This window comes from Pholcus phalangioides, unplaced genomic scaffold (genome assembly GCF_987345545.1).
Source record: "Pholcus phalangioides strain wild (caught in Gottingen) unplaced genomic scaffold, Ppha-v1.0 ptg000014l_1, whole genome shotgun sequence".
NCBI lineage: Eukaryota > Metazoa > Arthropoda > Arachnida > Araneae > Pholcidae > Pholcus > Pholcus phalangioides.
Genome location: NW_028301607.1, coordinates 27,997,477 through 28,012,390, shown reverse-complemented (window position 1 = coordinate 28,012,390; position 14,914 = coordinate 27,997,477).

The following is a 14,914-nucleotide window of genomic DNA, read 5'->3' as shown; positions in this document are numbered from 1 at the left end:
TACATACAGCAGGGACATCTTTTTTCGTTAAAAATCTCTTTACAAACACTGAATTCAGATTTTGCATACAATTGTTTTCAAATACCTGTTTTAGTACCAAGTTTATAAAAGCCATCCTCTGTTTTACTAAGAACCACAGCTAAAATCGAGAGGACATCAGTTTTTGCTCTGTCTACTTCGGGTACTTCCAATTCTCACAGTGACACCTTCATCGACATTTGGGTGCTTTGTATTAGAAACTGCTAACATTTTCTTTGCTTGCTTTTCTAAACCTTTCTTGGCTTCATCACGTTGTATTTTCTAATCCATATTCTTTTTACAGATGCTACACAGTACATTCTTACCATACTTTTCCTCTTTAGGATCTATTTCGCCACAAATTACGTGATTTACACTTGTGAGCACCTGATGCTGCTTTTGAGCAAACAATACAGACCATGTCTTGTATAGTCCTCTTTACAGGCTCTGTACGAAACTGTGATGGTGAAGACTTCTTCAACATGCAGAGGTGATTCCTTGGAGGTGCAGGGTAACTGAATATTCTTCATAACTGTATCCTCAATCAAGGTGTAGAAGGCAGTTTAAGATTACTATCGCTAAATTCTTGTATTTCTATATGTGATTCTGTAGAAGCAGGGGATAACGGAATGTCCTCTTGAGTAAGATTTGACTGTGTGAATCTTCTAATTTTTCAAGGTCTTCTTCAGTTTTTAGCGAATGCAATACACTTTGTGGTATAATAGAAGACAATCCCAATTTTACGGGACAACCGAACATGGCTTCGTATGGACTTCTTTTAATTCCAGAATGATAGGTACGATTCTTCATGAATTGTACAAATCGTACACCCTCACTCCACTTGTTAGTTTGGTTATCAGCCATCCAAGTAGTGAGCATGTTTTTAATGTCTTGATTCACTCGTTCTACACTTCCTTGACTTTGGCTGTGTCTAGGTTTGCCATTAATCATTTTGATTTCTGGCCACAACTGTGCTACACATTCTAAGATTTTATTACAAAATTTGTGTCCATTATCAGAATGCAAAATACTTGGAGCGCCAAAAAGGAGAAAAATATCAAGCAAGTTATAGGCTACTTCATCTGCCTGTTTTGATGTGAGTGGCTTCAATACAACAAATTTTGTTAAGTGGTCTTGGTATACGAGAAGAAACTTAAACTTTCCATCTGGTTGAGATTGGTAATCGATGAGATCCACCTGGCATCTGCTATCGAAATGCGATGAAATAATAGGCTTTACAACAATCCCTTTTTTTGCACTTTTTTGCTTTTGTTGACAAGGTTCACATAAATCCAAAAACATTTTTATTTGGGCTTGGGTTATGTTTTTATAACATGTATTTAATTGCCTGATCATTCTGTCTCTTCCACCGTGGCCAATTGGCAAGTGAGTAGAATACAATATGTCAAACAATTCTTCAGCATGGACAAACTTTTTCACACTTTCTCGCGCATCTGACAACGGCTCAATGAGTTTTTCACAGCCTTGTACAGTCAACACATCATACCTTTGAATTATTCGATAGTCTCGAGATGATTCTTTCTTCTTCGAAACCTTTATTCGCTTTACATCTTCAATTATGGAATCATACTTTCGTTTTGTCATTAAAACACTATTATATTTTGAATCTTCGCTAAATAGGTTTGCGAAGAATCTATTCTTCATTTTACTCACCAATTCGGTGCTTTCTTGCATATACTAGGAGCTAAATTTATCTGCTTTAAAGAAAATCACGACACAAATTCACGCGCTAACAGGCAGAAACGAATTTCACGTCAACTTTGTGCAGTGAAGAGAAAGGTATAGAGTGTATTCCTTCGAGGCAAAATATAGTTCCGATGATCATTTACACAGAATATTTCAAATTTTTTTATGATTTTGAAAAAAAATAATGAAAAAATATCATTTTGAACTGGTTTCTTCTTTTGAAATTTTTAAATTGGAAAAAAATATTGGTTACCATTATCAAAAATCCATAGCAACCAAAACAACATTTTGGCGCAATATAGTAGAAAATTTCCCCGCCAATGTCACCGTCATGTTTTTTTCGTGTTGCACAATTACATATTTTATAACATTTAATTGAATTTTCCAATAGATACAATTTTTCATTCAGTTTTGCATGTAGTTATAGGCCTACACACCCAGACGAATATTCAATCAGTTTTTTTTTTTACCCCGAAAATAGCCTTCAACAAATTCACTGCAATTTTTCCTACACGCATTTATTACGTTATACCGTATAAAAAATATTTTTTACGTATAACGGTTATACGTAAAAAATATTTTTCTCAGCGAGAAAAAAAATCAGCCATACCTTACCTAGAACCAGAGCCGTCTTAAGAGTATCATGGACCCCCGGGTCAAGTGGTTTTTCGGAGGCCCTACCTGGTAAATCCTAGAAAATTTCAACCGGATCCCATTTTTGTGAGGCCCCTCTTCTCTTGAGGCCCCCGGGCCGTGCCCGGGTGGGCCCATGCGTTAAGACGGCACTGCCTAGAACTCCTTAATGAAGGCGTCTTAACCAAGGTTTCTAGAATATATAAGGTTAAGTATTAGCAAGCGCGCGCTTCAGAATGAAACTGGTTTTGACGTCACCCGATTCCTCACATGACCCATTCAAACGGGAGCATAATGTAAAATTGTTGGTTTTTCATGAATTTTTTCGCATAGTTTTCACGCTCAGAACTTCATCATTTTTTTTGAGCGGATGCCACAAAAACCGCTTATTGTCAAGATATTTTTTTTTAATTTATTTGATTTTTAATGAAATTTTTTCCCAACTCATGTATGCAATGTTAAGTCAATGGAAGCAGCTCCTCTCTTCCACGAGAGGGAAATTCTAGAAACCATGAGAGGGAAATTATCAGGAACGCGTCTTTACGGAGAAAAAAACATACAGGGAAAGAAAAATATTAGATACATTTGAAAGTGTTTAATAATTTTGGTTGAATTAAAAAAAATTTCTTGGTAATAACAGTTATTATTAATTATTATTATTTATTATTAATTATTATTATTATTTATTATTATTTATTATTATTATCATTATTTTGAACTCGCTCACACCTGAACTTGTTTAAACAGTTATAATGTAGTGAAATTGATTCCCAAACAGGGTGTCACGGAACCGTGTGTAAGGGGCAATAACAAGAGGAAGGGGTTTTCGTTCGTTTTTTAACTGCATCAAAAAAAGTAATCACGCTCTTTCCTAGTGTAGTCTTAACGCATGGGCCCACCCGGACACGGCCTGGGAGTCTCACGCAGAGGTGGCCCACATGATAATGAGATATCGTTCGAGATTAAGCATGCAAATTGGTAAGCAATCACGGGGCCGCAAGGAGGGGGAAGCAGTCATGTCTGGTGCCCTGGACGCTGAACCAGAAGGGGTGCAAATTTCAACCTTTAACCATAGGGGGAGATTGACTTGGAAGTCTGGGGGGGGGGGCAAGGTCGTTATTGCTGGGGGGGGGCACGATGATGCCAATTCATATATACATATATACATAAGATAAGTCGACTCCACCTTTGACGTTGGGGGGAATGCCCCCCCCCCACGCATCTCCTCCCATTCCTTTAACCTCTCCTTCAATATTAAAAGGAGGCACTAAAATGCGTGCTTGTCCCGACTGACCAATCATCTAGTTGCGGCACTGTGTAACCATTTCTAGTTAGGTAGGGAGGTCTTAAAAAATCAATTTTTCCGGGGACCCCAAGATTGCTCTTAGGACGACTCTGCTCTTCTCGCTGAGTACGGCAGTGCCGCGAGATATGTTAGGGGTTATATTGAAGACAGTGAGACGGGGGTTGTGATTCCCGAATGGTGAGCCACATCATCTTGAGATGCCATTGCTATATGTACCGCAAATATTCTGATATTCTGCTGATACTTTTATTGAAAATTGTCTTATTACTACACATAGGCGTACGCAATATTTTCTCCAGGGCTGGGGTCGGGGTTTCATTTTTTTTTCTGATGGGGGTGGGATGCCCGTCATTTCAAAATTTTCCGGGGGGGGGGGGGACAAAGAACTTATACTCAATATATGTATACACATATATCGCTTCTGGTGCATTTTTTGAAGAACCCTGCTTTATAATACGTTTGGTTAAACCTAGCGTGCACAACGTCCGGTCCCCCATGGCCGAAATTAGGCAGCTGCAAAACTTGAAATTTTATTGAATCCATTGATGAAAAATACGTCGATTTATTAAAAGACACACACATATGGTAGTGAATCTGCAGCACGCCACATCCTTGGATGGGGGCCTTAATTTTTGAAAGGACCCCCAAACTAAGATTTTTATCTGGTTTCTTGGTTGGAATTCAAGAAAATTTATATTTTTATATATTTATATAAACATAAGACCGATAACTAAAGCCCCTACAGCCCGGTCTGCCTTTCCCATAAATTGACCATGCCTTAACACTGTGATGAGCCCTCGGTGCAAGGGACTCACCCTATCAGACTTAAAGCGGCAGTTATCCCGATTCAAAATCTTATTTCACAGTATTAGACATCAGGGTCGCAACTAGATGCTTGGTCAGCCGGGACAAGCATGCATTTTGGCGCCCTCTCATAATGTTCAAGGAGAGATTAAAGAGTGAAATTTGCGCCCCCTCTAGCACAGCGCCCAGGGCACCAGACCCACCTGCACCCCCTCCCCCAGTTGCAGCCCTGTTAGACATTATATTGTTTTACATATTTCTCGTGAACGTGAAGCTTTGTAACCACCTGCACTGCCCATACCCAGTCTGCCCATGCGCTAGAACGGCCCTACATACTGGGGCCTCCTTCTCGGAAATATTTTTTACGGATCCGAATTCGAAGACCCTCCCAAGCCCCTAAAAGAAATTTCGGTGGATTTATAGAGCAACAATTAGTTAACCTCTGGGCCCAACCCCTATCACCAGGACCGCAAAACTGTTCTTGCACCGGGCCGCTGAATGACTAAATTCGGTCCTGCCCCCGGGCCATAGGCACTGGAACCTGGGGTTGAGGCAGTTCGACCCCCCCCTAATAAATTTTACGAGGGGGCTGAGCACCCTCCCCATAATAAATAAATATACAATGCAACAACCACTGTCCCACCCGCATAAGGGCTAGAGTCCCGTATATATGGCACTACCAGTCCCCCACCCATAGTGGTGGGATGACAAGATTCCATACGGCTCGCGAAAAAGTGTTGTTAAGAAAGTACCTAGTGCTTACAACACGATAATTGTATCAGAGAGAGTTTGTGTCCAGCAGCTAAAAAGTACACCCCTGGGTAACACGTATGCGAAATCGAATTATATTATATAATGCACTAATGATTGTGATGCAGTAGTAACTATGCAGAAAGTATTCGAGCATCAATTAAACATTTTGAAATTAATTTTATCTCTGTTTTCATTGTCATATGGCCCGCAAACCTAAGAGTTTGAACATCTATGTCGGGGCTCAAATCAGACATGGGGATTATCCGTGACCTGGATCAAAGACGTTTTGTTAATCAGTGAACGCATGTTGTTTAATTGTTGGAGCTAGTAGGCAGGGCCGTGAACGGGAGGGGAACGGGTGGGTCTGGTGCTCCGGATCCTGGGCTAAATTTTATCCTCTAACCTTTCTTTCGACATTACAAGGGGACGCGCAAAATACTTGCTTGCTCGGACCGACCAAGCATCTATTTGCGGTCCTGTCCCAGGGCAAATGCTTAACTTCCCCATGCGGAAATCAGGCCCTGTTGTATGTTCAACAAGTAATGTGGGCAGTGCAGCAACCGATGTTTGGTCAGCCAAGCAAGTACATATTCTGGCGCTCCCTTGTAATCAGGGTCGCAACTAGGGGGGGAGAGAGGGCAGGTGGGTCTCGTGCCCAGGGCATGCCCCCACAAGGGGTGGGCTGGCAAGGCTCCAGCCCTGGGGCCCCGGGACGATTTTCATTATTTTTTGTTTTTCACGCTATAAATCCATCATAAAAGGGCCCGTGAAAGTCTGGTCGGGGGGGGGGGCCCGCAAAATATTCCAGCCTAGGGGCCCAACTCCAGGATGTGGGGGCCATGGCCCAGGGCGCTGGACCAGAGGGGGAGCAAATTTTATTCCCAAACCTCTCCTTCAATATTACTAGGGGGCGCTAAAATGCGCACTTGCCCTGGGTGACCAAGCATCTAGTTGCGGCCCTGCTTGTAATGTTGATTGAAGGAGAGGTGAAAGGGTGAAATTTGCCCCCTCCCCAGACTAAACCCGCCTGCTCTCCCCTAGTTGCGGCTCTGAATGTAAGGCCGAGTTATAAGAAAAAGATGAAAATTTATTCCAAACATTCCCACTGAACGTTGAACATCAAAAGGCCATCATTTATGGGGAAAATGTTTTCCCCCATTCTGATAATTCCCTTTCCGTTTCCCCTTTCGATTTTACAAACGTGCATACTTCCCATTGATTTAACATTGCATACATGGGTCGAAAAAAAAATCTGTCAAAAATAAAAAAACTTTCAAAAAAATAAAAAAAATACATTTTGATAATTAGCGGTATTTGTGGCATCTACTCTGAAAAAATGATAGAGTTTTGTGAATTAGAACTATGCAAAAAAAATTATCAAAAAACCGTAATTTTACTCAGTGTTCCAACGGGAGACGGTCGCGTGAGGAATCGGGTGACGTCACTTGATTTTTCGAGTACAGCACCCCCTGACTTGGGTGGGACCTTGGGCTTCCAGGGTGTTCTTACTGGTCCTTTACGTGGGTCGAAGGTCCGGTGGTGCGATGCCTGCCGGTGTTCTTGGTGGCTGGCGGGCTTTCCTTTTTCCAGCATGGCCCAGCCGTAAGGTGACCTGCGTATATCCCACAAGGGACAAAGCGGGGGCCATGTTTGGTGTTTGCATACTCATTTTAGGAGCGCAAAAAAAAAGCACCGCGAATACTCGTGCTGCTACCTACTTTCTTTTTTATCGAGTAATATAAGCTTGATGGAGCAGGCTAACGAGAAAGAGTTCTCGTTTCCCGGGAAAGTACCGGTTTGTACTGTTTTTTTTGTCATCCCGACTTTCTTGCAAAAATGTCCCGGTTTTTCACGTACTTTCAACGAAGCCAACTTGACTATTTATTCTACAAATCAACGATTAAAATTATCTTTCTAACTCCAAAATTGCATTATGATAACTACGACTACAAACAAGAATATTCATCTCAAACAGTTGTTTTTCTTTTCTTTCTGATTCAACTGAGATTTGAAGTGGCATTCGTTTTCCGCGACTTCTTATTTTAGCATGAGTTGGCGACTTTGCTTAGTTTTTGGCAATAATTGGCAATGTTCCGTATTTCGAAGCTGAAGTGCCCGTATTTTTTTCAAGGAAAAATCAGCCTAGTTAGCCCCGACTTGAGAGAATATGGCGTTAGCGGTCTCCGCCCACTGAGCTAAGACGACTTATACAAATACAAATACAACGCCACAACAGGCAAATGCCCGTGTATTAAGGAGTTCTACACTGAGCTATAATTAGTAAACTTTCCTTATAGCTCAGTGTCTCCGCCTTGGCAGTGCTGAGAATGGTGACCCCAACGTCTATAGCCACTAGAACAGCGGTTCCCAACCGGAGGTACGCGAGAGGCTGTTAGGGGGTACGCGAAAAGAAAATGGTAATGGCGGCCATCCATCTAAAAAAAGAGAACATTAGAAAGAATTTTTAAAAGTAGTTAGAGGTTTTTACTAATATTGTCAGTTGTAATATATTGGCCTTCCCTATCAATAATCTATAACAGAGAACAATAATCTATAACAGAGAACAATAATCTATAACAGAGGGGGTTGCGTCCGCTGGAAGGTTCGGCCTTCCCGCCCGCGCCCAACCTATGATCGGGATTCGTGAACTCCTTCCTCTCGGCTCACTTTTCTTCCGTGTTTTAGATTTGATTGTTGACACATGACGGGCTGTGCATAAAAGCGAAGAATTAATTCGTGTTGTGTTTAACTTTTGTTGTGGGCGTTTGTATTGAGACGTGTGCGTCTTATTCCAACACCACACTAGAAATTATATTTAGTGTGGTGTTGCTTATTCCCGCAATTTTCCACGTCAACTTTTCTACCAAGCACCTACTACTCACGTGATTTGCACTATGGATCAGTGTCTAAAAACTAGATCTGTGTGGAAGCGGACTGAAACACCAAAATGAAATACCGTGCACCCCTGTAAACGTGAAAACATATTTTGAATCTTCCAAAAGTGATTCTGCCAAAGCTACCGAAACCTCCAACTACATTAGGTATCGTATTGCGAGACGAAGAAAAAATCACACTATTGGTGAAAAGATGCTGTCAGATGCATGTTTGCAGAGGAAAGTGCCCTTATAATGAGTTTAATATCTCTGTCAAGTAATACGGTGTCTCGAAGAATACAGGACATGTCAGATGATGTTGAGAGCACAGTCATAAGTCACGTCAAAGGTTGTGAATTTTTTTCTATCCAAGTCGACGAAAGTACCGACGTTGCGCAATATTCTCTGCTACTTGTAATTGCTAAGTACTTGAAAGAGAATTCGAAGTAAATCTTTTTATTTGTCACCCATTGAAGGGGTCGTAGGACTGTTAAAAACTTATTTGAAGCAATTAATCATTATTTCCTTGGAAAAAGAATTTAATGGTCAAAATGCATTGGGCTCACAACAGATGGAGGGAAATCGCCGGAAGGTTGCCACTCAGGCCGTCGTGGCAGAAGTCGCCCCCCAAAATGAAATGGACTCGCTGCCATATTCAGATAGATTCCTGCATCAAAACCGTTATCTCCAAATTTGCGAAACGTTCTTGGTGAAGCGGTAAAGATTGTCAAAACTTTTTTTGTCGAGGTGAATCGTACCAACTACAGGTTGTTTAAATTGCTGTGTGAAAACATGCACAGAGTTCACAACGCTTTGCTTTTGCACACTGAAGTTGGGTGGTTGTCCCGGGGTTAAGTCTTGACGTTGCTGTTTGAACTTCGGCACGAGATAGCCCTTTTTTTTTTGGAAGTGTTTGAAACAATTCACGATTTCTTGTCACAAGCTGAGCTAAATTTAACAGTCGCCCACTTCGAAGGATTAAAATGCTCGTTTGAAAAATATTTTTCAGAGCCGGAAACGGGTGATCGGTGGACACATATAATCTTTTCAAAGAAGAGTATTTTGAACCGGCTTTATATCTATTGGCGATTTCAGAAAAGGAGAAATTGCTAGAGCTCGCATCAGATACCCCTCTGAAGATCCTCTTCAATGACGGAATGGTGAAACTAGTCAGTTTTTGCGCTTGCCGCGGTGATGAATACATTGACCTTTCTAGAAAAGCCACATTGCCTTTGTTGCCGTTTGTTAGCACGGAGCTTGTTGAACGGGCGTTTTCTTCGTATACTTACATAAAAAATAAATATAGAAGCAAACTGAGCGCGCTCCGGACTTGAGTTTGTATTTATCCTCTTTTGAGCTTAATTTTTCAAAACTTTGTAATTCAATTTACAGTCCCAAACATCACATTAATTTCTTTCCCAATCTTTGTGTTAATTTGTTTGCTTACTTGAAAAATAAAAAATCTGAATAATGAAAAATAGACCATTTAATTTAATTCAACATGTACGTTTTATTGAAGTTTTTCGAAAACTGTAATGGGTAAAACAGATTGGGGGTACGCAGAAAGGAACCGAGCCAGCTGGGGGTACGCGGACTGAAAAAGGTTGGGAACCACTGCACTAGAATGACCAACGTCTTTCATCGAAACATCACGTGACTCGGTGAAAACAAACACAATCCCCCGTTATTTTCTTATTTCATCCATAGGAATTTAAAATAATAAATGAAAGAAATAATTTCAGCATCGATGATATAATTCCAGAATTAATGAAAGAGATAATTCCAGAATTAATGAAGGAGATATTTCCAGAATTAATGAAAGAAAATATTCTAGAATTAATGAAAGAAAATATTCTAGAATTGATGAAAGAAAATATTCTAGAATTAATGAAAGAAAATATTCTAGAATTAATGTAAGAGATAATTTCATCATTGATAAAAGTGATAATTCCAAAATTAATTAAAGATAATTTCAGCATTAATGAAAGAGAGATAATAAAATTAATGAAAGATCATTTCAGCATTTTAATGAAAGATATAATAAAATTAATGAAAGATAATTTCAGCATTTTAATGAAAGATAATAAAATTAATGAAAGAGATAATAAAATGAAAGGTAATTCCAGAATGAAGGAAAGGGATAATTCCAAAATTAAGGAAAAAGAGATAATTCCAAAATTAAGGAAAAAGAGATAATTCCAAAATTAAGGAAAAAGAGATAATTCCAAAATTAAGGAAAAAGAGATAATTCCAAAATTAAGGAAAAAGAGATAATTCCAGAATTAAGGAGATAATTTCAGAATCAATCAAAGAAATAATTCCAGCATTAATATAAGAAATAATTCCAGAATTAATGAAGGAAAATTCAAGGATTAATGAAGGAAAATTCAAGGATTAATGAAGGAAAATTCAAGGATTACTGAAGGAAAATTCAAGGATTAATGAAGGAAAATTCAAGGATTAATGAAGGAAAATATTCCAGTATTAATGAAAGAAATTATTCCAGTATTAATGAAAGAAATTATTCCAGTATTAATAAAAGAAATTATTCTAGTATTAATGAAAGAAATTATTCCAGTATTAATGAAAGAAATTATTCCAGTATTAATGAAATAAATAATTTAATATTTTTTCACCTTTAGAAGAGTTCTCCATCCTTTTCTTAATCTTTAAAACCTAATTTTTTAGAGACCGAACTGTACATTTCTATAGGCAAATTGCCAGGCGGGAACTTTGTTTTCACCGAGTCACGTGATTTCCTTGCAGCTGCTGGCTGTCGCGGCGGCTGGATGCTCCCTCCAGTAATATAAGCTCGATGCAAGAATCTGTCGTCTGCTTCTCTCCAGGTTGTTTGTTTTGGACGACTCCTTGTGTCCTGAAAAAATTACTGAATTGGCAGTTCGAACTTCCAGTTCTGTTTGTGAGCTTAGCTTGTAGGGAACCGACTTCTTGTCTGTCGTCTGCTCATTAAGAGGTTATTTGTTTTGGACGTCTCCTTATTCTCAAATAAAATAATCGAACTTTCAGTTTAAATTTTCAGTTCAGTTTATGAGCTTTGTTTACAAGGAACTGAGCGGAATAAAGAATATAGTTTTTTACTTTAAACTTCCTCATCACCGTATGAGTCACTTTTAAATTTTAGACTAGATGACAGCACATTACTATAAAGTGGAGTGTGGAAAAATTCACTTTTTACGATCTTACCTGTCCTCTGCTTGCATGGAGGTCCGTTGTTTGGACGTTTCCTTAGGTCTTGAAAAAATTACTGAACTGGAAGTTTCATCTTTCAGGTCAGTTTATAAGCTTTGTTTACAAGGAGCAAAAAGCTGAACGAAGAATTTAGTTTTTTATACCTGAGCTTCGTCATCACCACATAAGGCACTTCTGATTTTGAAAGTAGATAGCAGCACCAACAATATTTTTAAAAATGAATGTCATGAAGTATTCTAGACTATTAAATTAATTTTAATTCCTTTAAAATTGTTAGTGTCAGTGTGAATTCACTTCAAATACTACAAGGCAAAAAGAAACAAAAAACGGCTATTGGTGGACGGCGTAACGTTTCGAGTCACCCGGTATATACGGGACCCATTACTTCCTAGATACAATATCTATAGAACGTACTGGCCTAGCGGGAAGACTGGATGCATTTATCGCACCCACGTCCTGCAGTAGGGGTCGCTAGGCTGGGATATTTGTTGGGACCTTAGAGGTCAGATTTTTCACTGGTCCCTCGATAAAGAATTTATAGTATGAAAAAAACAAATAAGAAACTAGGCTGAAGTCTTTCAGCCCCCACAGAGGCCGTGCGATCTGTGCAGCCATATGGGGTACCTCTCTAAGAAAGGGTGCCAAATCCAAGTTGGAAGGTAAAAAAAAATTTGTTAAGCTGAGAAACGCCATCGGGGCACCAAAAATATATCCCACATGGGCAGAGATTCCTTTCTGTTTTCTGTCCCTACCCATTTGTACATCAAGGCCACCTTAAGACCATCGTAAACCCGGAGCCACAAACCTAGAGGTTTGGTCAGCTGTGTCAAGCAAACATTTTGGCACCCTCTTGTAATGTTGAAGCAGAGTTGGAAATAATTTAGAAAAGAAACCATAATCGGTGGTATCTTATGGTAATCGAAACCATAACCGAATTCTGAACTAGGGATGGTTCTTTGGCCGTGTGACCTGCGCGGCTGCATGGGACACCGCCAGGTGCGGATCCAGGTCGATGTTTCGGGAGGAGCGAATTGTGTAAGTTCGTTGGATCGTCCCGTATTTTACGTGACAGGAAAATTTTCCAATATTATTCGGTTCTTACCTATCGTGCCCACCCCTGGATCCGTTCCTGAGCAAAGGCAGACATCTTCAGCTGCTACGAATGAAGCAGAAGCAGAAATATTCAGCTAGGAAAGAAGCTGAGACAGACATCTTAAACTGCTGCAGAAATATTCAGCTCCGAAATGAGTGGAGGCAGATATAATCAGCTCCGAAATGAGTGGAGGCAGATATATTCAGCTCTGAATTTAGTGGAGGCAGATATATTCAGCTCCGAAATGAGTGGAGGCAGAAATATTCAGCTCCGAATGGAGCAGAGGTACAGGCATCTTCAGCTGCGAATAAAGCCGAGGCAGAGATCTTCAGTTGTAACATATTGTTATATAACCTTGTAACATATTGTTCTCTCATATCAACAATAGAGGTTCCTGGGGGTGGTCTCCCTTCGCGGGGCCTTGTCGCGGGTGTCGGGGGGGGGGGGTGGGGTCCTACCCGCGGTGTCGCCCTGCTCGACTTTGTCGAGCAGTGATGTGCCCGGGGATTGCTGGTGGTTGTGCTGTTTGGGGGTTGGTCGGAATCGGGTGTGCTTCCCGGCCGGCTTGAGTTTCCTCCGGCACGTCCCCGATCTCACGATCAACGAGCTTATATCGCAGAAGCGGCAAAGCCTGGGCGTGCTCGGTTTTAAACCAGATCAAATTGTCACGAGGCCTGCCTGGCCGCCTGGCTCTCAAGTCGTGGTATCACAGGCTTCGAGCAAAATGATTTTTCTGAATCCCCTCTATTTTTCTGAGTGCATGGGGGGCATACGTTAAAGATACACGGGACAGGGCACCAAAATTACTTGAGTGCTTAGGGCCTTCATATGGGTTAATCCAGCCCTAATAATGAACACCTTACCCATGTTCAATACAGTCACACACATCAAGTATTTCGGTTAACTTAAGGTTATTTGCATTAGCGGGTGGGATATAAACAGTACCTATGACGATTTCAGTCGAATCGGAAGACAAAAATTTGACTGAAAATCTGATGATTAGAATTGCGAAATCATTAAGCATAGTTAGTTCTAGGATTTCTATTGATTTATGGATAGCGAAAAGTATCCCTCCACTAGGTCAGCCTAAGTTAGTTTTTTTCCAGGTGAGGTGAAGATTTGAAAATTATCCCAGATCGGAATGTTCACATCGGATTCAGTACAAAATGTTACATCTACACCAAAAATAAGAATTGCGGCAGTTCATGTACAAAGAATCTAAATTGAGTGCGCACACATTATAAAAGCAACATTTAGGGAATCGATTGTTTGTTGACTTATCTGATTTTTCGGAGAGAGGTTCTTTACAGATCGGGCTCTTCCCCCTTCGACAGAATGTCGGTATCTTTCCTTAGACGTGGGATTTTCAATTTTCATTATTGAGTCGTCGCGTCGTTGGTGTACTCTGTGTACATCTCGCCGTCGATATATAAAATATCATTAATGAGTCTTACTATCTTACCTGACTTGATGCTTGAATCCATTAGCGGGTGAAGCAAATACCTGATTTTGCGGGCAGCTGCCGAGAAGTCCTCTTTGACATGAATCCCCCTCAAGGCCGGAGACTTCTTGCGGCGTGATTCCCTAACACAGTATTTCCCAACCTTTTGAAGTTCGCGGCACCCTCGGGAATAACCTTAAAAACCCTTGAGGCACCCTTCCTTGAATACAGAATGCAGTTTAATAAAATTTTGTTCGATTAATCATTAATTAATATGAAACTTGTGATTGATGCTTAAAGCACGGATACTTGAAATCAGGCCTTAGAGTTGGCAACGAAACACGTAAATTTTCCTCAATGTCGTGCAGTCTATTTCTTGACAGATGGTAGCACCACACAGGGGCGTAGCCAGAAATTTCGTTCGGGGGGGGGACCACTTTCATTTCGGGGGGGGACCAAAGTGACAGAACAATGGATTTGGCCATCTTTTTCCCTTTTTTCGGTCATTTTCTCACATTTCGGGGGGGGGGACCAGACACCCAAGTCCCCCCCCCCCCTGGCTACGCCCTTGGCACCACACATAAGAAGCATTATCCAGAAACAAATTTCCCATTAGATTCACAACATATACACGTACATTCCCGCATGTACCAATTCGTTAGAGATTCGGTAGAGGTGTGTGTACAAGCTGCATGTACGGTTGAGTAGTAGTCGCAGTTTATTTCTTGCTTTGTATTTTATTGTCGGTATAGCAGAAAAGGCTTGCTCGCATAGATATGTGGCGGATATGCAAATGAAGATGTTCCGTCGTCACAGCTTATGGGGTGATTTGTGTCGTGTGATGCGCATGCGTCATTTCTTTAAAATATTTGATTTTTGTTATGTTATCCCACATTGTTCTGTTTTATTGTTTATCAATAGTTTGTTCCGGCTGGTCCGTGATATTTTAGTTAAATGTTAAATTAAAAAGATGAATTAAGTTACTTCAATCCCTGACTCGCTTAAGGCCCGTTTACACGAGGCAAGTGCTTTAGTTGGTAACTTAATTTTAACTTATCGATTCTTCTTGAAAGTGT